This window comes from Aedes aegypti, chromosome 3 (assembly GCF_002204515.2).
Source record: "Aedes aegypti strain LVP_AGWG chromosome 3, AaegL5.0 Primary Assembly, whole genome shotgun sequence".
NCBI classification, from domain to species: domain Eukaryota; kingdom Metazoa; phylum Arthropoda; class Insecta; order Diptera; family Culicidae; genus Aedes; species Aedes aegypti.
Window position 1 is genome coordinate 303,761,662 of NC_035109.1, and position 24,886 is coordinate 303,786,547.

Genomic DNA, 24,886 nt, shown 5'->3' on the forward strand with positions numbered 1-24,886 from the left:
GCTGATGAAGTTATCGTGCCGATGCGAATAGGTGGGATGTCTGTTCCGGGCATAGCCTCCAAGTATCATTCAAAATTCATTGCACCCGGCTTAAAATAGAGTGATTTTGCTTTTTACGACTCTTCCAGGTGCATCTAGCTAGGTAGGTAAAGGTATATCTTCTTCCGTACTGCTCTCAAGAGTGCTCCGAGCTGTAATTAAATAGAGTGCACTTGACATGAATAGAGATGCGATGCGATGCAACCTTCCATCATCGATCTATGGAGTCATTAGTAAATTACTTCTCGAAACAAAACCCAGCTACCGGAAGGTATCGGAATAATGATATTTTTGTTTTTCATGCACCTGGGCAAAGTGTTGACCGACCGCCAATCGATGACCTAGTCCGTCAATTATTGGTTTCACGGTATGCTCATTGCGATACGAAGCGTCAGAGCAACATAACCGTTGACGCGACGTAGCGAAGTAATTTACCATCATCGTGCACTATGGGCCAGGAACCATAAATTTTCCAACAAAAATCCAAAAACATGTTTAATGAATTGTGTGATTATGTGCATGATAATTTTATTCGATTTATCAAAGACTTTCATTGCACCTTATGCAAATGATCACTGTTCAAACGGAAGAACTACAAATCAGCATATGTGAAAGGGACGGGCCTAGTGTAGTGGTTAAAACTCACGCTTCTCACACCAAGGACCTGGGATCGAATGCCATCCCTTAGATAGTCACTTATGACGAATAGGTTATAGTGACGACTTTCTTTGGAAGGGAACTAAAGCTGTTGGTTCAGAGGTAAACTAGCCCACGGCTAAAATCTCGTCAATAAAGGTAGAAAAGAAGAAGCATATTTTAAGGAAATACGATTCGTGGTTGTAATGGAAATGTATGTATATTATGTGAATTTTATATTTCATCATTGAATTAAAATTTTACTCATAATTTTAACTATTTATACACTAGTTCACCTCAAAAGTTTACGTATTCTGCCATATTCGGCTTAAAACCAGTAAGCTTTCATGGACTGCAAAAATCTCTTGCATTTATTTACAAATCGTCGAAATTGATCCGTTTGAATGGAGGCGATTATTGAGTCGATTTTTGTAACATATTTTTCTAACATCACTATTGCCATTAGTACACAACAAATGAAAATACATTGGTTTTATTTCAATTTTAATAGCCAAAATCAATTAAAGTAGTATTACAGATAAAATCTAATGAATACCACACAGTGGACATCAGCTTCAACATATTTGCTTCAATGGTGCTTAACAAAATTGTGTCAAAATATGTACCCATTTTGGGGCAAGAGTTCGAATCAAATGTGTGCCAATAGATGCCTGACTGAAACAAAAAGCATCGATACTTTTGTGTCAAGAATATCCCCTACTAGTCGTAAAGTAATGTTTGTAAAAAGGGATGTACATGACATTTTTGTTGGTTTCGAGATATGTATACTTAAAAATATCTACTTTCTCCTAGATTTCTTAGGCATTTAAAAAAAAAAAGACACGGACACCGTCTTCAGCCATTTAGCTGCACAGACTGAAACTTAACACTAGACAACGGACAAGCATGCACCAGTGGCACAGCCGAGAAACATTCCTGACAAAAAGTTTCAATGGCTGAAGTGGGAATCGAACCCACACCTCATGACACGATGCGCTTAAATGCCTGACGACAAAAATCGTTAGATCGTTTGCCCGTGATGTAGTTGACTGTGTTGTTTACCACCGATCGTTTTTCGTTTTTCTGCGTGTTTCCGAACGTTTTATCTAAATCTCACCTTCCGCTGAGGCAACCGATGCTCCTTAGTACCGTTGGATGTTGAAGGATTGCGCAATAGATGCTTATTTGTGCTGAAAACGTTTGAAAGTCAAAAACTTTTTCCTGGTGGATTGCTCATCGAGACAAACAATCATCATCATCATCGCTCTTGAGTCATACTCACCAAAGTATACCTGAATAAACAAGCGCACGCCATCTACTTGTGAAGCGGAATACTGCATGTGAACAGGGTGTGACAAAATGGAACAAGTATGTCATAAATGCAAAAACGATTGTGGTTCTGGAGAAATCTTGGTCGTTTGTGAAGGATTTTGCGAAAGCATTCGAAGGTTCCATGCGAGTTGCGCCGGACTCACCGATGAAGAAGCCGGCGTTTGTCTGCATACTAATGTTATGTTTATGTGTGACGACTGTCGAGAGTTAATAGAGAATGTGCGTTTTCGTTCTATCGTCAGTTCAATGAGAGTTCCAGAAAATCCCGTTGAAAAAGGTGTTGATCGTATTACGAACGAAATAGCCAAAATGAGCGACTTGATGAATCAACTGAATGTAACAATCGGATCATTGCTCAATCCATCCGAATCAACATTGAATACAGTAATGCCATCGGTATCCGATAAAGTTCCACTTCTGTCATCTACTAAAGTTTGGCCTGATGTGTCAACTGCCAAACGTGTGCATAATTCTGATGAAGAAAATAAAACTTTCAAACTTTACATCTCGAACATTGCAAATGACGTCACCGAAGAAGAAGTAAAACAAATGATCAGTGAAGCAATATCTGTGGAAAATATTCATGCCATCAATTGCCTCAAACCTCCTTGGAGGGACGTTTCAACTATGGACTTCGTATCGTACAAGGTAGTCATCGATATAAAGTACCGCATCGAGGCTTTGAACTCATCCAGCTGGCCAAAAGGAATAAGATGCCGCGAATTCAAGGATCACGCAGTAACAACATGGCGACCAGGCCGCTGATCCCGATATTTCTAGTTTCAAACGGTTTAGTGTGTTTACAAAATTTGTTGCAGTCATTTTTGAAATTAAATAATAAAGTTTGTTTTTTGATCGATTCTACTCTTATAGTGTGCTGTTTAATGAATTTGATATGTTTAAATTGTATGAATTAATTTTTAATGTTGAAACATGCGTTCTCCTATGTTCAGATTTTCTTTGTATTCGTTGATAGTTTGACTTTTAGTTTTTAAGAACAGTCTGTACATTATTTTTACTGAAGATGTTGGTAAATAAATAAATAAAAGACACTAACCGCACGGCCACGAGGCCCGCAATTTTAGGTGATTTTTATATCCAACAGGAAACATGGGGCCTTCCTTAGCCGAGTGGTTAGAGTCCGCGGCTACAAAGCAAAGCCATGCTAAAGGTGTCTGGGTCCAATTCCCGGTCGGTCCAGGATCTTTTCGTAATGTAAATTTCCTTGACTTCCCTGGGCATAGAGTATAATCGTACCTGCCACACGATATACGAATGCGAAAATGGCATAGAAAGCTCTCAGTTAATTACTGTGGAAGTGCTCATAAGAACACTAAGCTGAGAAGCAGGCTCTGTCCCAGTGGGGACGTTAATGCTAAGAAGAAGAAGAAGAAGAAGGAAAAATAACATACAGTTATATTGAGAAAAATAGTAGTGAAAGTCGATTTCCATACAAAATGCTCAACTTTGGGATGCCGTAACTTTGTTTCCCTGTGAGCAATCAGCATGAAATTTCAGAAGAGAACTTTTTTACAGTACCGGTTATAAAGATAAGCACCAGGTGAAATCGCTCGAAATAAAAGTAGTTTAAATTAATTTAAAGTAGTTTAAAATTAATATCTACTGCATTTTGAGTTTTAAAATTTTTCTCTATTCGTCGTCTCAACAATTTCCACTCAAGTTGTAAATGTTTAAACAAGTCATTTTTCTACGAAATTCGTTTTGAAAAAAAAATACAAAAGAAAAACTACTATTATTTTGAGCGATTTCATCTAGTGCATAACTTTGTATACCGGTACAGTAGAAATTTTAGATTTTGTATTCATGAAATTGATTTTGTAATAATGAAATTGAGGATATTCGTAGCTCTCAAACAAAATTTCATGTCGATTGCTCAAAGGGCAAAAGAGTTACTATATGCCAAAGTTGAGCATTTTGTACGAAAATCGACTTTCACTACTATTATTCAGAACACAACTGTAATTCGTAGAAGATTGGTATGATTTTTTGACATACAATTTGTATGGAATCGAGAATTGTTTGAAAAACCTTAAAGTCGACTTTCTCAAAACTAGGTTTTTGTCACTCCTTTGCTTCTTACCCCATAAATTGTAATACAGTTAACTCTCCCTTACTCGATATTGAAGGGACCATCGAGTTAGGGAGGTCGAGATACAGACCACATATTTTTCAAATTTTAAACTTTTTGTTATTTTGACAAAATGCATTCCGAATAGTTATTTTCTAGTGAAAAACAATACAATTTTACCACATTTACCTTTGTGACACTTTTTTACCGATCAGTAAAAATTAAAAATTTAAGCACCCAGAAATTGGCAGTAAACTTTAATTTTACTATCAATTTAATCATAATAATCAAATTCATGAAATGTATCAACGTTTGGAGGACATTTGGAACTTTTCATGAAAATATCGAGTTAGAGAGGTAAACTTACTTGGGAAACTGAAACAGATAGCATCGAGTTATAGCATTCGAACTATACTTTTAAACTTTACTTTGTTTCGAAGACTATTTTAGAAACTTCAGTTCGCTGTTATATGCTGCTGTTTGTCTTTCTTTGATGATTTTTTTTAGACATAGATATTTTTATTCGAGCCTGACTTTGTTGTACAGCACAATCTCAATCAATGTAATTGCAGTATAAGGCAGGTTTGAATGAAAACTGAATGTGGAGTAGTCAGCAAATTTGTAAGATGCCTATGAAAAGTAAGAATTATGCAATTATATATTTAGCTATTCCATCTAGGGTCACCTAATTCCGTGAAAATTTGCTATTTTGTTCCTTATCCGAAATAAGGATACATGTGTTTTTTTATCAGGGTTACCATTTCCAAAATACGGTGACCAGAAAAATCGCGATTTTGCTATTTTTTTTAATCATTACTTTTGAACCACTTGACCGATTTTCAATTTTCTTGGACGAAATGAAAGCTAAAGATTTTGACTTTTCAAAAAAAAAGTTCAGTAAATTAGACGTTTACTGTCAAATTTTCAGCGATGTATGTTTTTATTTTTTGAGATATATTTTCTCGAAAATAAAAAATCAGTCATTTTTCATCGGGACACACTGTAGGTCTCAGCGGAATAGATTTTTATTTAAGAAGAAAAATCATAACTTTTGAACAGCTCAACCGATTTCCAATCTTTTTTTACGGAAAAAAGCTTAAGATTTCAACTTTTCAGAAAAAATATAAAACTTAATTTTGGAAATGGTCACCATAAAAACACGTGTATCCTTATTTAGGATGAGGAACAAAATATCAAATTTTCACCGAATTCGGTGAACCACTAGATCCTTTTTTTAATGGAATGGCTGTATTGTTTTATTGAATTCAAAATCGTAGCACTTGCAAGGCTTTATTTTTTATCCTAACTCACACAAAACGTTTCTTTCGCAATAATCGGTAAACGCTAACTAAAGAAATCGTACCTTTTAAGCTATGCAAAATTTGTCCAAGCTATTTTAGCTTAACCTTTTTACTTCTTAGTGTGCTAGCTAGTGTTTTAGTTGAAAATCTTCGTCAGGTTGTTTATCACTATACAATGAGTCTTCAATTTTCAGAATAAACATTTAAAATTTAGAACTGCAAGTGAATTTGCAATATGTTAAACTCGTGCTGTAAAAATCATCATTCTGCAATTTGTTCCGTAAACTACAATTTTGCAATGTTGAGTACATATCTTGTGACCAATAGTTCAATTATTGGCTTCAGATACATTAATGGCAGGTGTTTGTGCATATATGAGAATTGTTTCTTGTTTTGTGCTTCCTTTCTTGTTCAATCGTATAAACACACACATAGAAATAAATGTAGTTTAACGTCTTTATTAAAAAGTTACAGTAATAATTAGTTTACGAAGTAGCCTGATAAAAGTTTAACCTTGACAACAAAATATCAACAAGAATCAAAAACAGTTTTGACTACCTATATATGATAACCTTTTTAACCTTACATTCTCAAAATTTCTGAAGTTTCGTTCAATTAACATGCAATTATGAACATTTTTACCTCGTAACGCAAAATGTGTTGTATTCCAACCTATTCATTACACAATGAAAACTAAAAATCTAACTGTTTTCAGAATGAATTTTACGCTTTCCATAGATTTTTGTGTTGTAATTTAAGAAAACCGCACCAAAGTTTTGATAAAGACTGTTCATCAACTAAATTTGATTTATTTGATATGTGAGAAAACTAAAAGAGAACCCATATCATAGGTGGGTTTTTTGTCCCTCCTAACTCAAGAAACTGAATTTCGGTAAAGTATACTTCATACCGTATTCTATACGTCACTGATCACCAGGACACTCGATAGTGTTTAATCGATTTAGAATTTTTGGATTGTCCTCTTTAGAGCTTTAAAGTTGAAAAGTTTTGAAAGCTACCCCGTTTGACGGTATGATTAGAATTATTATGTTTCCATATTTTATATGAAAAAAACATATAATTTCTTAACATTATTGAATCTGCCCTGCTGATAATTATTTAACGATAATTGAATCATCGCACTATTTTTTTATTCTTCTAATTTTATTTTATCCTAATTAGAAAGATTTTCAGCCAAAGGTTGGTACATCTCTGTTACGAATCTTCATTATAATATGTTGCAAAAGGTAAAAAAACGAATTTAAATATTTCTCACAATATTGTTTTGCCCTTCATTTACTTGGCGGAACAAATAATGTGTTATTGTTACTTGAAAAACGGTAGCGTAACAACAAAGCATGTTATTATCATTATTTTATTCCATGTTTTGTGAATGATTGTATGATGATTTTATGGTTTTGTCAAAACTTTCAAAAGCAAAACACACAATATTTTTTATCACAACACAAAAATGAAAACATTCAGATGATTCTTCGCTCTGTCAGCTTCTAATTCAAACGAATACGCCTTAAAAATGCTGCTGATTTACAGTTGCCGAGCAGATTTGCCTCCAGTTCTTATGGGAAAGCTGCCTTAGAAAACGAGGATGCCGACAATAGTAACACTGACAAGAGACGTTCGATGCTTTGTAAAAATTTTTCTATATTTCTATTCTAATTTTCAACAGTTATGTCGGTGTGAATCGATAGAGGATTGAGCAGCGTATAAATGTAAACAGACAAACACGTTATTTGTTTTGCTGATGTCTGAGATAATCACAAAAAAAGCCGGGCATCGGCTCATACTGCCGAGAATACGTGAATTCCCCTATGTTCGATAAATAGTTGTGAAAACAGTCCAAACATCCTGATTACATTTTTTAAATTCATTTTGAAACTGAAAAACTACAAACTCGATGAAAGATGTCTTTGAAATTGACTACGTATGTTGTTATATAAAAAATATGCGATTTTCAAGCTAAAATGCGAAAAAATAACATCTCTTTCCTAAAATTCATAATATAAACGATTTTTCTACTTCAAGTTGGAATGCATCTAATTAATTATTAATGTGAGTTAACTACGTTTGTTTCGGTTTGTATGAGCTCTAAGTTTATTTATGTTGTGCTTGGAATTTTGTCGCCTAATTTTTATTTCTAACCCATAGTGCCATGGAACGCGCCACACGTTGAAAAGTTCCACATTAGCAGTCATAAAACGCTCTGGCAATCACGGCTGGGTCCGGAAGCTGCAGCTCCGGCAATGGGTGGGTACATCATCAAACCACCGCGAGCTGCCGTCCGGAAATTTAACCTACGTGAGCTAAAAGCTTTCTCGGGTTGCGGCCGGCTGCCATCTGGCAGGAAGAACCTCGACATAGGGCTTGGCTACTGTTGGACGCTTGCCACACCATTACTGTGGAGTTTATTATTGCGCTATTATCCGATTGATTGCCTAATGCGATTCGGTGGTATCGTTTTTACAAGCGAATGATGCTGATAGGTTTGATCGTTGGGATGATAGCAAAGGGGCTTAAATTACTATCGATGATTGTAGAATTCTTCAAAACGATACATACAGGTTTTGGCACATACTTGTGAATGATCAAAATGGAAACAAAAATCGAAATACGATAATAGAAGTCGAAGAAAGGGAAATCATTATCTTTATAATTCATTCGTTCTACCAGATTCTGTGAATGCCAAAAACGCAAAAAGTAACACCATTAATTTAGGAATTATTTATAAAAGAATGAAAATACGAAGAGCGGTGACTTCACCGTTTTATGAACGACACTTTTGCATCACTCTTTACGAATAGAACAAATTTAACCGTTCAGACGTTTCCCAATCAAACACTCCCTTCTGCCATCAATTTGTATCACACTTGCAACCGTTCATTAACTGCGCTCTCATCCGTATCAACGGTTGATAATCGATTTCCCAAACGTCTGACAGGTGCTCGATAATAGAGATTTTTTTCGGGGTGGAAGTAACGATACGCTTCATAAATTTTCCACTTCATTACCCTTCTCAGAGCGAAGTTAGGAATCCCATCAGATCAGGTCCATCGCTCTCTCTAACGATCTTTATTATTGGAATCGTTACTGCTGCCCTGAATGGTATCATTCGGTTCAAATCGTAACAATCGTTGGTAATTTTCTTTTATGAACAATATCATCGGATCCGATTCCGATGTGTACAACTCACAGAGGTCCAGTTTGTGGAAAAGCTGGCAAAAACTATTTTCAAACAAGGTTTCAAGTGGAAAAACATTTATCTTTAATCAAGACGTAAGACCAGGAAAAATTAGAAGGTGATCTTTTAAAACTAAGGAATCGGTTCGAAAAAGTTTCTCTTGCCTAAATTAACAAAAATATTAGAAATTTGAAAAGAAAATCCTCAAAATGTATAAAAAACAATTTGTTAAAATGTTGATCCATGATAACCAAAATATGACGACTTTATCCGAATTAGGGTCTACAACCCTAAATCATATTTCACAACACTTTTTACAGACAAACTACTAGGTAACATACTAGGAATGTGTAATTTTCGCAATGACTTTTTTCTTAACTCTGACTACTGTGCCACTAAATACGTCCCTTGCAGCGCAGGGCCGTGAATTAAAGTTGACATTTTAATTACTTCCAAGATGAGCACCTACCAAATCTTGCAGCAAACCCGTAAAGAGGACCCGTGCTGTGAATCAAGCAGATTTTTAATTACTCACAGATGATGAGGGGACGCATCTCCCGCTGAGTTTGTGAGCCATGGAGGGTTGCTTCATCACAAAGTTCAAGGCTCATTTGAACATTTTAATTCGTTTGATCCTTCTGTTGGTCCTACAGAGCGACTACCCGAAACGGGTCAAAATAAAACGAAAATAAGCGGAGGTGTTGATTTTTGTGGCACTGAAATGAAATGGGAATCGAGACTCTCGCCGTGGAACCTTCATTCATTGGCCCTCAAATTCATGGCTCATTGTGTAATTTGTTCACAGGAGAGAACTTTCGAGAGGAAGAAGTAAGAAAATCTCTGCATTATTCATCAGCACAAAACGGGAATGACCCGTTTCTTATGCCATTTTAACATGTTTGTCCGCTTTCAGCACACCACAAGGAAAGAACCAGAAAAAGGATTAAAATTTAGCACTTTTGTAGTAGCCCTTCTTCCGAAGCTGTGATGCTGCAATCAGGAGCTAGCCGGAGTTTCAAAACCTAATTAACAATTTTTACGCCCCATTTCCAGGAAGCCGGCTTTGGGCTGCCGGACGTCATAGCAAAACTGTGTCACGGACCATTCATTAGCGAGTTTGCTGGAGAAGAGAAAATACGTGCTGAACGTTGCACTCAACTATCGTTTGAACCGAACTGGTAATCGATGATTGAGTATGAATATCTAAAAGCATACAGAGAAGTACCGTTTTAAGAAACGCACTGTTATTATATGAAATCAGTATTCTTCTTCTTTCTTACATAATACTGCCTCTTAGTTTAGTGTTTTTATAAGCATTTTCACCGATATTAGGTGCGATAATTCCTGTGCCAATCATGAATATTCGCACCTACAATTCGCAGTTGTTACTCCGTGGTTGACCAGAACAATCGAAGTTGCACAGATATTCAAAGGATATTTACCATTCTAAATGTGCACAAACTGAGAGCTCTAAAGAAAAATTTAAATAACATACTGGCCATGACCTTACGATCATCGTGGTAGGGAAGGAATGTTAATTAGGCAACCAGGGTTATTGGGGTAAGGTAAGGATCTGGAAGTCACCTATGGTTGATGATGCGGTCTATGCCTAATCGGATTCGCGATATTATTCCATAACCACATTGTCCACCTCCACAGGAGCAAACGACGCGATCAAAGGATCAAATACTACTCCTGAAATGATTTCTGTGCCAATCAACAATTTTGACATGTATGTCAATAGAAAGCACGAAGATTCTCTATACTCTGGAAAGTCGAGAAAATTACAAATCCGAAAAGATCCATCCATGAAACCATCATTGGACAGTATTAGTACAACTTCAATAATTGACTCCGTAACTAGTTCTATGGAAATGTTTGGGTTACTTTACGATTCTATGAATCGATATGGCGTTACACATTAAGAATAATGCTGCAGAACCAGGTTTCATGATTTTAAAACCTTTTGATAACACAGCGTAAAAACATATTTGCGTGTCTCAAGGACCAAATCATGTCGCAATTTTAAGCTACAGATCCTCAAAGTACTGGTTTTGTCAATTTTCACAGGAAATTTAAACTATGATTTATCAAACTGTTTAGTGCTATAATTCTCCAAGCATGCAAAATAGGAAATAGTTAGGTTTAAATTGCATGATTTGAATTCAATTACATATGAGCTGTACTGCCCATAACTGCATATTTGTCACACTCGACATTTTTGACAAAATCGAGTTAATACCGGGGTGAGTAATCAAATGATAAATACTTTCGATCAACTTACTGTAATCTGTGATTTTATTCTAGAAAATTCGAAAAAAAATACCAAGTTGTTTTGTCACATTGGTAGTAGTAACCGCATAACAGTCACATTGAGATTATACATGAGCCTCGCAATGTAGTAGAAAAGAAATTTCTATCAAAATTATTTTCTGACTATTCACCCAATATGCGGTATGAGCTGTAAGAAATTTCAGACTCAAATAAGCACTTTTGAGTTCCTCGTAATTTTTAGAAATTTTAGATTCTTCCCATACTGCCATGAAATGCACACTTGGTGTTCCATTTACTCAATGCCTACTTTTGTCGAATGTTACAAATATGCAGTTATGAGCAGTGCAGGGCGGTTCAAAATTTGAAAATGTTTGATAATCACAATCTCCCATAACTTCCTTACCATAAAAATAGTGTTCTGTGAAATTTTCAGCTTTTTCGGTGGTGATTCAAAGGTGGCCTAAAGACAATGTAGGTTTATATGGAAATTACTATGGAGAAATTTTCAAAAATGTTTCACACTTGTTAGTACTGTAATGTAAGTACAAACTTCTCGTCCAAAACAAATTTAACTTAAGGCTAAGTAGCCCGTCATTCGTTTTGGCAACAATGATGATTTTTCAGCTTGCATTTCAAAGTGATAAAACTCAGTCTTGATAGTTTATATTGACTTGAAAAAGTATCACTGTACGCGCTAACATCTATAAAGTATGCTGATACTTTTTCAGCTGTGTCAGTGCAAAACCAACTGGTTTTCTTTGATTCGAAATCGCAATAAGCAACAATCATCAACGACGCGTACAATGTGTTTTTACTATTGGATGATAAGTTTGTACTTATAATCCAGCACTGACGTGTTTGGAACCTTTCTCAAAAAAATTCCATAGTAATTTCCATATAAAGCTACATTGTCTTTGGGCCAGTCTCCATAAAATTTTCAATATGGAAATACTTTTCTAAAGCATAAAAAATGAAATTTGAGCTTTGAAACTAGTATGAACTTTGTTGATAAGTATTCTTCAACACATTAAATTCGATCTCTATGGTGATTTACGTCAGTAAATCGACAACCAAGCTGATGAACAGTTACATGCAATTTGACTGAAGTCTCACAATATTTTTAATTAGGAAAATAGCAATATTTTGGTGCTTGTGAAAAAAAAACGTTACGCAGTGTACTAAGTGACAGTTTTCTTGATATTGTTCTAACACTTAACCGCTCTGCAGATGGTAAATAAATGGGATTTCTGGAAATCGGTTCAAAGTTCTCGGGTGGCTTTTTCAGCTTCACCACACTTTCCATCTGATAGCACTACCATGCTGATATTGTTTTCAGACTAACGGCTATTCTTCATAAAGTATCTTGCGAGCTATCAATAAGACGTTTAATAGCATTCCACATTTAAGGCGCTAGACAAACCGACATTCGGTTCAAACTCGTGCTCTCACATAGTAACTACGAAGAGAACAATCGGGAATGCTCTGAATACATTCAGTGTTTGGATTTTGATCCGAATGAGCTAATCGAACAATATTCGGATAGTGCAACGCGAACCACAACACTTCATGGCACATCGCATTCGGAGAGCCCTATGAATGTAAAATTCACTCTCTCGTTTGGTACGTGGCACGAGAGCGTTCAAGATCAGCAACTCTCACAGACTGCAACAGTATCGAGTCATTCGGGTGATTTATGATTTATTTTTGAATTGGTAATAACTTTCATATTTTCTGGTAATGCAGCCTTTAACAACCTAATTATAATCTATTGGACCATTGATTGCCTCTTTGGTTACAAACATAGCACAGAAAATAAAAATAATCGCCTCTGTTTCTTAATCAGAATGAGAGTGGGTCATCGAATGTTACTTACATGTGTTGACACACAGTGATTGGCGCTAAACAGTTGGTGGTGTGTGTCTGTCATGTTTTCGTTCATGGCTCTTTATCTTCCACTAACGATAAATGTCATGTGTGTTGTATGAATGCAGGCGAATAAATTGGATGAAATTATGGCTGGTGTGTCAATGATCGTTAAATTTTCCAAAGCCTGAATACATTTTTTTAAATTTGAGGCAAGCACATGTTCTAAAAAAATAAATATTGATGAGTATAAACATCTCGCTACCGTCGTTGGGGGTGACAATGGGTCAAAAAGGGATATGTGCGATTTATTTTTTGAATAACTATCGCAATTTAACTCCAATAAACTTCAAATTTGGTGTGTATGTACTTTGATGGTACATTAACAACTGTTCAAAAAATTAAAGACAAATATTTATTCACAGCGGCACCACAAGTGAATGAAAAATGACCCAATCTCACCCCATAGAGGGGGTGACTTGTTTGATGTTTCAGAGATGCTGTATTTATAAAGAATAGACACATCTTAATGAAAAAAGAGAACACCCGGCACCGTAAAATGTCAAAAAAGTTGACTTGGAATTTCATTTACTATCGTTCTTGCTTGACCCAATCTCAACCCCATTTTCAATGTTTTAGACATCGTACCGAAAAAAATATTTTTTTTGTGGGAAAATCAAACAGATTCCGGAAAATACCTGTGATGTGTAATGAAAAGACTTTCAACATTCTACTAATACAACGATAGAGGCTAGAGTACATGCGTGATACCTTGTACAGTACAAATTTAATGTTGTAAATTTTATCTAGTTTCAACATGCAAGTTTATTGATGTAGTAAACAAAAACTACTATTTCTAAAAATGCATATTGTTATGAATTATGTGTAATAATATGTTCCCTAACATATGAATTATTAATTTTAATAATATCAGCGTTATTAGCTGAAATATTTCACAAAACATATTTTTCCGTTTTGACCCAATCTCACCCCCTAGACCCATTGTCACCCCCATCGACGGTACATGTAATGGTTACTCCAAAATATTGTCACTAAGAGAATTCTTCAAAGTGCCTCTTTAAAAGGATTATTCATTATTTATCCAAACCAGGCTCACGTATTCCTACATGAATACTTGAATACAGATTTAAAACATACGGGCCTGGTATTGAACCTATGAACTTCGTTAGCCATTGGACCACCAACTCCGTCCTATAGCTATGTTCCAAATTTGAGACAAAACGGTATAGCAAAATTTAAGACAATCTACATTAGAAATCTCAAGCTTATATTTATGTTTATCTAAATTTCACTATAAACTATCGTTGGAATTGTACAGCACACAAGTGATTTACCCACCTATTGTCATTTCCGACAATGAATGAATGCCCAAATCTGATCAAGCACTGTACTCAATCGCATGCGAACTGCGAAACGCTCGAGCGCGCGCACTCCACGAATGGATCGATTGGCTTCCGACGAGTTGGTTGGAAATCAAGCGTAGCATAATTGTTTTATTGGCACCATTAATTGACACATAAAACGTGCCAAGAGGTTGCTTTTTGTGTTTTCCTGCCGTGTTTTATGCGCAAAAAAATCTACCGGCCGACATCAATGTGGAACTGCGGCAGAGAAACGGATGTAGGGGCAAAAGTGTGAAACAGATCGAAATGGTGTTTGCTCGAAAGCGGAATGAACAATTGCCCTGTCTGCATGCTGATTTTGATGGCTGATTGTTGATCGATACAAGCAAATCGATGAGCTTTCTTTCAAGATCACGATCAATTGGGTGAGTGTTGTTTGCAAAAAGCTTTTTTGTTTTGCTTAACAATGTTGGAAATTGGGCTTGATGATCCACGCTGGCGCTCATACGGAGTAATGCAAGACGTAAATTGAATGGAAGTGGGGTCTTCAATCAGCAGTACTCTATAATTGGTACCTCATAAACCGTGTTCGTCATGCAAATCGGTCAACGTACCGAACAGCAACAAAGTATCGCACTATCGCCAGATGCGTCGAAAGGTGATTTGTCTGCTCGGTTCGACAAATTATAGCGCACTCTGCACCGCACCGTACCAATTTCAAACCCACACGTCAGGCGGATGCCAGCTTGTGCACACCGTTAATATCTACATTCATCACATGGTTGACGGTGCTAATAGCCCCGTAATTATCATAAAACTAATATTCAATTTATCCTAATTTCATCCTCCGCAAACGCAATGTTGTTACTTCATCTATCTAACCATGCTGCTGGAGTGATTGTCATTCGTGTCACGATTCAGAAAGGAGAAATCCACCATCATTTAATCGATATGCACCGCCCCTCTTTCATCTCGGCTCGATTTGATCAGGGTATCGACGCATATTAGGGTAGATATATCGGTATTCGTCATAGTTCAGTTTTCGTCACAAATAGGCATAAATCGTTTAGTGCTAAATTCTCAAAACCTCACAATTTGAAGCGAAAATATTTTCTATTAACGACTATTATTCTATACATGGAATAAAAGCTTTCATTTTACGTATTGACAGTATGCAACTGCGACGGATTTTTGATCAATTTATAAAACAAATACTTAGGTTGGCGAAGATTGCTACCCTGTCCCTAGTTGATTATGACAATCTAGTATGCACAGGTCTTGCCTTCTCATTAGCGCTCGTGGTTGACAGCATCCGATACCAATTCGAAGTCTATTTTAATAATTAACTCAGCTCGATGGCGCGTGTCTTGTTTGGCGGATTTGGCGAGCGGTAGGATGGAGAAAGGGTAGTTTTCTATAGGTGGACACCCGCTTTTGGAGTTTGCAATTAGGTGCATAGACAAAAGTGATGAAGTTTCACCCTCGGTCTCAATTTCCTCGCTTATTAACCGGATCGGTACACAGCTGGTAGCATATATCTTTGGCTTCACACAGCATCAAATTAGCTTCAGTTTATGTCATGCAATTTGGCACGAGCTTGTACGTCACGTTGGTAGAAATGCCAGGTCTGATGGAATTTTCCGCCAATACGTACAACTAACAGTAACTTTCAATCAGAAGCAGGCTTTGGAAAATTTAACGATCATTGACACACGAGCCATAATTTCATCCCATTTATCCGACTGCATTCATACAACGCGCATGATCACTGTGTGTCAACACTTGTAACATGCGCTGACCTACTCTCATTCTGATAACGAAACAGAGGCGAATATTTTCCATTTTCTGTGCTATGTTTGCAACCAAAGGGGTGTTCAATGATCCAATAGATTATAATTAGGTTGTTAAAGGCTTCATTATCAGAAAATATGAAAGTTATTACCAATTTTATGCAAAATATAAATCACCCGGATGGCTCGATACTGTTGCCGTCTGTGAGAGTTGCTGCTCTTGAACGCTCTCTTACCACGTACCAAACGATAGAGTGAATGTTCACATTCATAGCGCTCTCCGATTGCGATGTACCACGAACTGTTATGGTTCACGAACTGTTACACTCTCCGAATATGGTTCGATCGGCATATTTCGATCAAAATCCAAACACTGATCAGAAGCATATAATTAAGCAATTGATTTTAGACAAACAACTATGACATGACTGTAAATTGGGATCCCAAATGTTTACAGAACAAAACCATCTAGTTATATAATTCTTGTTTTACACAGTGTATTCTGTGCTTTTTTGCCTATGGCGACTTTTGATAGATACCCATCAGATTATTTTGCTGCTGTTCTTTTTTCTGCAGATGTTGCTGCCTTATGTGAGTAGTGGAAACGGTTTGGATAGGTTAGATCAATCTTCATTTCAAATTTAGCAGCGTCTGCACAGATAGACTTAAAATGGTACAGCCCAAGTGAGCCTAATCCAAAAACCTCACTTTCGTAAGGGAAACTTATATATAGGTATTCTTACGGACTCAGTTTTTGTAACTTTCAGCAAACATAAAATGGAAAACTCATGTGTTGTGACGCGAGCATGCGTGTTGGTTAACTACTCAATCGTTGCTTCACTCATGTATGTGGTGTAAAAATTGATGTTCCTCACCAAAATATAGAATACTTATATATTGTAACCTTCCCGTCAGATAATTTCAAATAGTTTGTCGTATACTGCTTCTGTTACATGTGTAAAAGTACTATATGCAGTGGCCCTTCCCCTAAGTGGGGAAAGAGCACTTATTTTTGACCAACAAGAAATCTGTATCAATTTTCGGATTTTCATACAGAGTAGGCCTAAAACGTATGAATGGATCGAACATTAGCGCTCCGATACTGTAACGGTAATATTTCAGAAGGAACAGGATCTGAAGCTAAAGGTAATGAATGTGTGCTGTTCGTGCACCACGAAAGAACTTTGTCTGTTCCTTCCATCTGTGTACTGCGACGTGTGGCGATTCCCTCGTGCGAGAACATTAGTCCGACAAGGATGACAGCTAATGACAAAAGCCCCTTCGGAAATGCCAAGATGGAGAAAAACAGACTTCCGATCCCTTGTATATAAAAGGCCTCGAGAGACGTCATCATCCTCTTCTTTCATCCCTCTACGACGATACATGGAGCCATCATCGACGTTCATCGACACGGAAAATTGAAATGCAGTGAATTAGAAAAATTTAAGTGAACTCTAATAAAAGTGAATTTATTGTAGCTTGCATGAAATAAAAATTAAGGTATAAGTGAACATTTGAATTAATTCGAGTAATAAAGTGAACTGAAAGTGAAACGAAGTTATTGCGAATGCTGGAGAAGAAAGGACTAAATACCAAAGTGCGATCAACTTGGCCGCAAATTCCTTGGCCTGCCAGTGGTTCTCAGTGTAACCGTCCACCGTTCATCTGTGCTACCGACAAAGTGGTCCTTCGAACCGGATCTACCGTCGAACTCCGGAGATCCCCAAACCTTCTGGTAGTTTTCACCACGTGCTTGGCCAATCCTGAGGTACCCGAATAACCCAGCCTCCATCGAAGCTTCTGGAGCAACGTAGATTCATACAAGGCAAAATCTTGCCTGTGATCAGGTAATTAGTATTCCTTTCTTTCTATCCCGTTCCCGTGTGAGCTACGCGGTCTGTGCATTCCAGATCCAGCTCAATCTCTACCAGTGATGTCCAACGAGCGGCGCATCAAGTCGTTGAAGACGAGGCAGAAGAGCTTGCTGACGTCATTCTGCCTAATTCAGAAGTTCGTCGACGAGTACACCGAAGAAACTTGCGAGCGTGAAGTGTCTGTCCGCCTAGAGCATGCCGAAACTATCTGGAAAAACTTCAACTCCGTCCAAACTGAACTCGAGACTTTGGACGAGTCTGCCCTCGACGATCACTTGAAGCAACGTGTTGAGTTCGAGACTACGTACTTCAGAGTGAAGGGATTCCTGCTTTCGGTTAATAAACATGATCTGCCGTCACCTCGTACTCCGTCGTCTCCTCATTCAACTGCGCAAGGCCCTCTGTCGTCGCATGTAAGGCTGCCCGACATCAAACTTCCCGTTTTCACCGGAAATCTAGATCAGTGGCTGAACTTCCATGATCTCTTCGTTTCACTTGTCCACTCATCGAACGAACTTTCTAGTATCCAGAAGTTTTACTACCTGCGGTCGTCGTTGTCCGGAGATGCCTTGAAGCTGGTACAAACAGTAGCACTCAGCGCCAACAACTACTTGGTTGCCTGGAACTTACTTCTGGATCACTATCAGAACCCCATCCGACTTAAACAGTCCTACGTCGATTCGCTATTCGAATTCCCTTCGGTCAAACGAGAATCTGCTCCAGAACTACACTCACTGGTAGAAAAGTTTGAAACGAACGTAAAAATCCTCAAGCAGCTCGGGGAGAAAACTGAGTTTTGGGACGTGCTGCTGATTCGAATGCTTAGCATCCGCCTCGATTCTACCACTAGACGAGATTGGGAGGAATATTCGTCCACGTTAAATGCTGTCTCGTTCAAGGAACTCACCAGTTTTATCCAGAGAAGAGTCAACGTTCTACAAACCATTGGGAAGACACCTGAGAACTATTCACCTTCTAACTCAATGAAAAAGCCTACTCAACGCATCGTGAGCAGCCACGGAGCAAGTCCAACCAATCAACGTAAGTGTGTTGCTTGCTCAGACCATCATCCTCTTTACCAATGTGGGGTATTCTCCAAGCTCAGCGTCGATGAGAAAGAAAAGGAAGTCCGGCGTCACCAGCTGTGCCGGAATTGCCTCCGCAAAGGACACCAAGCAAAGGAGTGTCCGTCTTCGAGCACCTGCCGCAAATGTCGAGGCCACCATCACACTCAACTGTGCCTTGGTGCAACCCATATCAACACAAAACCAACAGATACCCCTCTAAAAGAAAACACAAACTTACCATCATCGGAAAACCCATCTGCGTCGGTGTCAGCATCTGTCGACGACTGTGCAAGCTACTCATCTGCTGGTCGTGGTGGCAAACGTGTTCTTCTTGCCACTGCTATCGTCATCGTAGTCGACGACAACGGAACCGAACATCCAGCTAGAGCTCTACTTGACTCTGGCAGCGAGTGCTGTTTTGCAACCGAATCATTTTCCCAGATGGTGAAGGCTCAACGTAAACGGATCCACCTACCTATCGCCGGCATTGGACAGTCATCAACTGAATCTCGTTTCAAATTTGCTTCAAAAATTCGCTCGCGCATCTCCGAATTTTCTGCCAACGTTGATCTGCTCGTACTGCCGAAGGTTGCCATCGATTTGCCGTCAGCTACATTCGACTCATCATCTTGGGATATTCCATCGGGAATCCAACTCGCAGATCCAGCATTTTACAAACCGAATAAGATCGATCTTATCCTCGGTGCCGAAGTCTTCTTTGATTTGTTCAAGGTTTCTGGCCGAATTCAACTTGGACCTGGTCTTCCTACTCTCATCAATTCAGTTTTCGGATGGGTTGTCTCTGGAAAGAGTTCCCACAACCCAACAAGCACACCAATCGTCGCTAACGTCGCCACTATCGCTGATCTGCACGACCTGGTTCAGAAATTTTGGGCCCTAGAAGAAGATAATTTGCAACCCTGCTACTCGGTGGAGGAATCCGCTTGCGAAGAGCACTTCCGTCGGACGGTAAATCGAAACGCTAAGGGCCGGTACATCGTCAGCTTACCCATCAAAGAGGACGTTTTAGCCAAACTCGGCGACAACCGTCGCACAGCCATACGTCGCTTTCATTTGTTGGAAGGCAAGCTCGCTCATAATGCTGAGCTCGATCAGCAATATCGATCGTTCATGGAGGAATACTTCCAGCTGGGTCATATGGAGCGCGTACAGGATCATCAGCAAAATCGTCTACCATGTTACCACCTCCCGCACCACGCCGTCGTGAGAGAGGACAGCACCACTACAAAGGTACGCGTTGTCTTTGACGCATCTTGTCGTACTACCAATGGACCTTCCTTAAACGACGCGCTTATGGTGGGCCCTATAGTGCAGGATGATTTACGATCAATCACGCTTCGATCACGAATGCATCCAATCCTCATCAACGCAGATATAAAGCAGATGTACCGGCAAATCTTGACGGACGACAGAAGCAACAGTCTCCAGCACATCGTTTGGAGAGCATCACCAGAATCCCCCTTACAAACCTACGAACTCAAAACCGTTACTTACGGTACCGCCAGTGCCCCGTTTCTCGCCACTCGAGTGCTGCGACAGTTGGCTGACGACGAACAAATCGACTTTCCACTCGCAGCTGACATTCTTCGTAACGATTTCTACGTTGATGATTTGTTCACAGGTGCAAACACAACCGAGGAAGCGATTGAACTCCGAACCCAAATGGAATCGCTTCTCAAAAGAGGGGGGTTCGAACTGCGAAAGTGGGCCTCTAATGACCCAGTCGTTCTACAAGACGTTCCGTTGGAGAATAGGGCACTTAAGCCTTCGATCGACCTCGATAGAGAACCATGCATTAAAACGCTAGGCCTCCACTGGGAACCCGGCACGGACGTTCTTCGGTACAAAACCCAAATCGCCACAGATTCAATCGACGGGCTCACTAAACGTATTGCGCTGTCGTACATAGCGCGACTATTTGATCCACTTGGACTCGTTGGTCCAATTATCACCACAGCCAAAATCTTCATGCAAGCAATATGGGCCTTACTTGATGAAGACGGGAAACCATGGAATTGGGACAAAATACTACCTCCAACATTCAGGACGCGGTGGGAAATGTATCAAACGCAACTTCCAAACCTCAACCAACTGCGGGTTCCACGCTGCGTTACTTTTTCGTCACCCACCTCGCTGCAGCTGCATGTATTCACCGATGCATCAGAGCACGCATATGGTGCGTGCGTCTACATCCGCTCAACAAACGACACCGGCGAAGTCAAGATTAATCTGCTGACATCGAAGTCCAAGATAGCTCCACTTAAAAGGCAAAGCATCCCGAGACTTGAGCTCTGCGGCGCGCTTCTTGGTGCTCAGCTGTACGAGAAAATCCTTATAGCACTCAAAATCAAGGCAGAAACTTTTTTCTGGGTAGATTCTACTGTGGTTCTTTGTTGGCTCAAATCTTCTCCTTCGGCATGGGCAACTTTCGTTGCAAATAGGGTCTCCAAGATACAACTGGCCACAGAAAATTGCTCTTGGAATCATGTGGCAGGTGTACAAAATCCAGCGGATTTAATTTCAAGAGGAACAACAACAGACCAGCTCATCGCAAGTAAACTCTGGTGGAACGGGCCGGAGTGGCTGGCACTCGACCCTAGCGAATGGCCAGCATCCCACCTCAACATGGTCGAATCCAACGAAGCTCTTATTGAAGCCAAGGCAACTTCTAATAATGCCGTCCCCATAGCAGAGGAACCATCATTCATTGATGAATACGTCGCAATCCACTCTAATTATCACCGAATGCTGAGAATCACGGCATACTGCCTTCGTTTTCTACGAAATTGTCACCTCAAAAGTAACGACCGCAGAACTGGGATTCTCACTACTGTAGAAATCAACGCAGCAGAAACGATTCTAATCAAACTCGTCCAGCGACAATTCTTTGGCAACGAAATCACACAACTACAGCAGGGAAACCAAATCTCAACTAAATCACGACTGCGGTGGTTTCACCCCTTTCTCGATGCTCATCAGGTGCTTCGAATTGGAGGACGACTTAGCAACTCATTACTACCCTTTGAAAGTAAACATCAGGCGATACTCCCCTCATCTCATCCTTTCTCGGCATTATTGGTGCAATCTATCCATTTGCGCCAACTCCATGCAGCCCCCCAGCTTCTTCTCACGATTCTTCGTCTGCGACATTGGGTAATAGGGGCCAGGGATCTGGCCAAAAGGACTGTTCGCAATTGTGTCATCTGCTGTAGAAATCGACCTAAAACGATACAACAATTCATGGCGGAATTACCCTCTACGCGAGTAACGGCAAGCAGACCATTCACGACGACAGGAATCGACTACTGGGGACCAATACAAATTAAACAACAACATCGGCGGGCCGCACCGAGAAAAGCCTATGTCGCCGTGTTCGTTTGCTTCAGTACAAGGGCCGTGCATATTGAGCTCGTGGCAGACCTTAGCACGGCAAAGTTCATACAAGCTCTGCGACGATTTGTTTCCCGACGGGGCCTCTGTTCAGATATCCACAGCGACAACGGCAGGAATTTCGTCGGAGCAGCTAACGAGTTGCGCCGGCTTATCAATAGCAAAGAGCACCAAGCTGCGGTGTCCCAGGAGTGTCTTTTGAATGGGATCAGATGGCACTTCAACCCGCCAAAAGCTTCTCATTTTGGTGGGCTGTGGGAGGCAGCAATTGCTTCTGCACAGAAACACTTTTTCCGCGTCTTAGGCCCACACATTCTGTACTACGACGACACGGAAACTCTCCTCACGCAAATAGAATGTTGCCTGAACTCCAGACCGATTATTCCCATTAGCGACGACCCGAGCGACTATGAGGTGCTCACTCCTGGGCATTTCCTGGTTGGATCCTCAATGAAAGCGGTACCAGACATCGACCATTCAGCAACTCCATTCAACCGACTTCAACAATGGCAGCAGGTGCAAAAGCTATTTCAGCACTTGTGGCAACGGTGGAACCGCGAGTACCTATTCACTCTACAACAACGAACGAAATGGGTGAATCCTCCAACAATCATTGATGTGGGAAGGCTGGTCATTCTTTTTTTTTTTTTTTTTTTTTTTTTTTTATATGTTGCTAGCCGTACAGTGAATACTGTTCAAAGCTCTAAACTAGACTTTAGATAGTAAAGAGGACGTAATCCTTCTGAAGCAGTTCACCAGACGTGCACGGAAAGATGGCTTCCAAGAAGACACTGTTGCGATCTGTCTCAGAAGGTTACGGTAGAAGGTGGGAAACGTTCTTTTCACACTATCACTTCACTTGATAACTATTAGATTATTTCATATCACTCTTCACTGGTATTGATATCACCATCTTCATTATCAACAGAATTTCTACTAACAACGTCACCATTATCTATATCAATTTTGTTATTAACATCACATCTATAACCCAGCCACAACACAATACTACTGCTTCATCAAGTTTAAAGTATAAAACTTCTCATTAAAAATAATCACTGTAATAAATAAATCACATCAACACTCAATATCATTATCTTTATTAAAAGAAAAGTAGGATTCTCGTTTCTTATATCACTAATATTCAAAATATCACAAACTATCATCACTCTATTAATCACAATCTTAGTAGCTTACTACCATTAACCACACAAAATTATTCGACACAATAACGTCATCTCACTATATTATCACATTATCACTATTTTCTTAGTAACATGATCAAAACCAGCAACGGAATTATTCATATATCTTCTTAATATAATAATGAGAACAATATCCTGCAATGTCCGCATCGCACAGCAATCATAAGTACAGATTATACTATAATCACTTACACTTACAAAAAAATCAACCTCGGCGATTAAACTGTTTCTATTTTTCTACCGCGCCGATAATATGTCATTACTAGGATCTGTTATAAGAAGAAATTCGTTCTTGACGTTGTTTGAAAACTCTAACCGACACTATCAGATTATTAAAAGTGTAGTAATCTCTGATAATTTGGTGTTTTAGGGTAATGGATGTGCTTACCTTCTCAGTGTTGGGGATGTTAGTGATTAGTTCGTACTCACTTATATCCTAGTATTTTTCTCATGAGTTACTATTCCTATTCACGGTTACGGGTACCTATAAATAGAGATAGCGATTAGTCACACGTTTTTTTTTTTTTAGTCTGACGGCATTCTTATAATATATTCAATGCTATAATGAAAAACCTAATCCTGAAATGACGCTTGTTGACGAGAAGAGAATGATATAATTAGTAAATTAGTAAACAGAGATATTATTAGTAAAAGAAACGGGTTCAATAAGATTCTGTTGTATCCTTGTACGGCCATGCGTGTTCCTGTTCAGCACGATTTCTTCAATGTTAGGAGGTTTTGATTAAACTGTTACCGGATGAGTGTCTGGAAGAATAAATAAAAAACGTATAGAAAAAACGAACAAGGACCGCTTCCTCATAGACCACGTAAAGTATCGGTTCGCGGTGATGCTAATCAATAGTGTTCATTAGAAAACACTTTTGATTATTATCACCATTGGCACCACTAGTGTGCATCTTTCTCTTCAGAGTAAAGATACATTTAAGCCCCGAGACCTGACAGCAGTCAAGCTGATCACAAGGTTGTGCCTTTGCCCAGGGATGTGGGAAGGCTGGTCATTCTTAAAGATGAAAATGCTCCTCCTATGACCTGGCAAACAGCGCGCATCGAAGAACTACACCCTGGAGCGGACGGAATCGTACGTGTTGTGACTCTTCGGACATCACAAGGAAAATTCACACGACCGGTATCGAAAATTTGCTTGCTGCCGGTTGCATCCAACGAAACCAAAACAACACCGTCTTCCAAAACTGCTTCGTCCAGCAAACAACTTTCTCCGTAGTTTCCACATCAATCCTTCAGCAATCAGCAGCGCGGAATAAAAATACAAGGCCCTTTATCCAAAGGGACAAGGTGAGAACCTGTCCATTTATCCGTAAATTTGCGAAACCCGCTACCGGGTCTTTGTTTTCCATTTTCTCGTCAGCAACCATGGCTTCTGTTCTTCTGCTCCGGTCGAAAAATCTTTTGACATTTGGACCAAA

At 39.2% G+C, this 24,886-nt stretch overlaps 1 protein-coding gene and 1 long non-coding RNA gene across 2 annotated transcripts in view; both read right to left on the reverse strand.

Moving 5' to 3' along the window:
- The window catches only part of LOC5572716 (frizzled), a 125,474-nt gene that overhangs the window by 80,243 nt on the left and 20,345 nt on the right, over positions 1-24,886 (reverse strand). The gene's annotated exons all lie outside the window — the stretch shown is intronic.
- Positions 22,874-24,445, reverse strand: LOC110677860. The gene is made up of 2 exons (XR_002501249.1): positions 23,871-24,445; positions 22,874-23,710 (listed from the first exon to the last, which is right to left on the reverse strand). It is a non-coding gene; the product is annotated as an uncharacterized LOC110677860 (long non-coding RNA).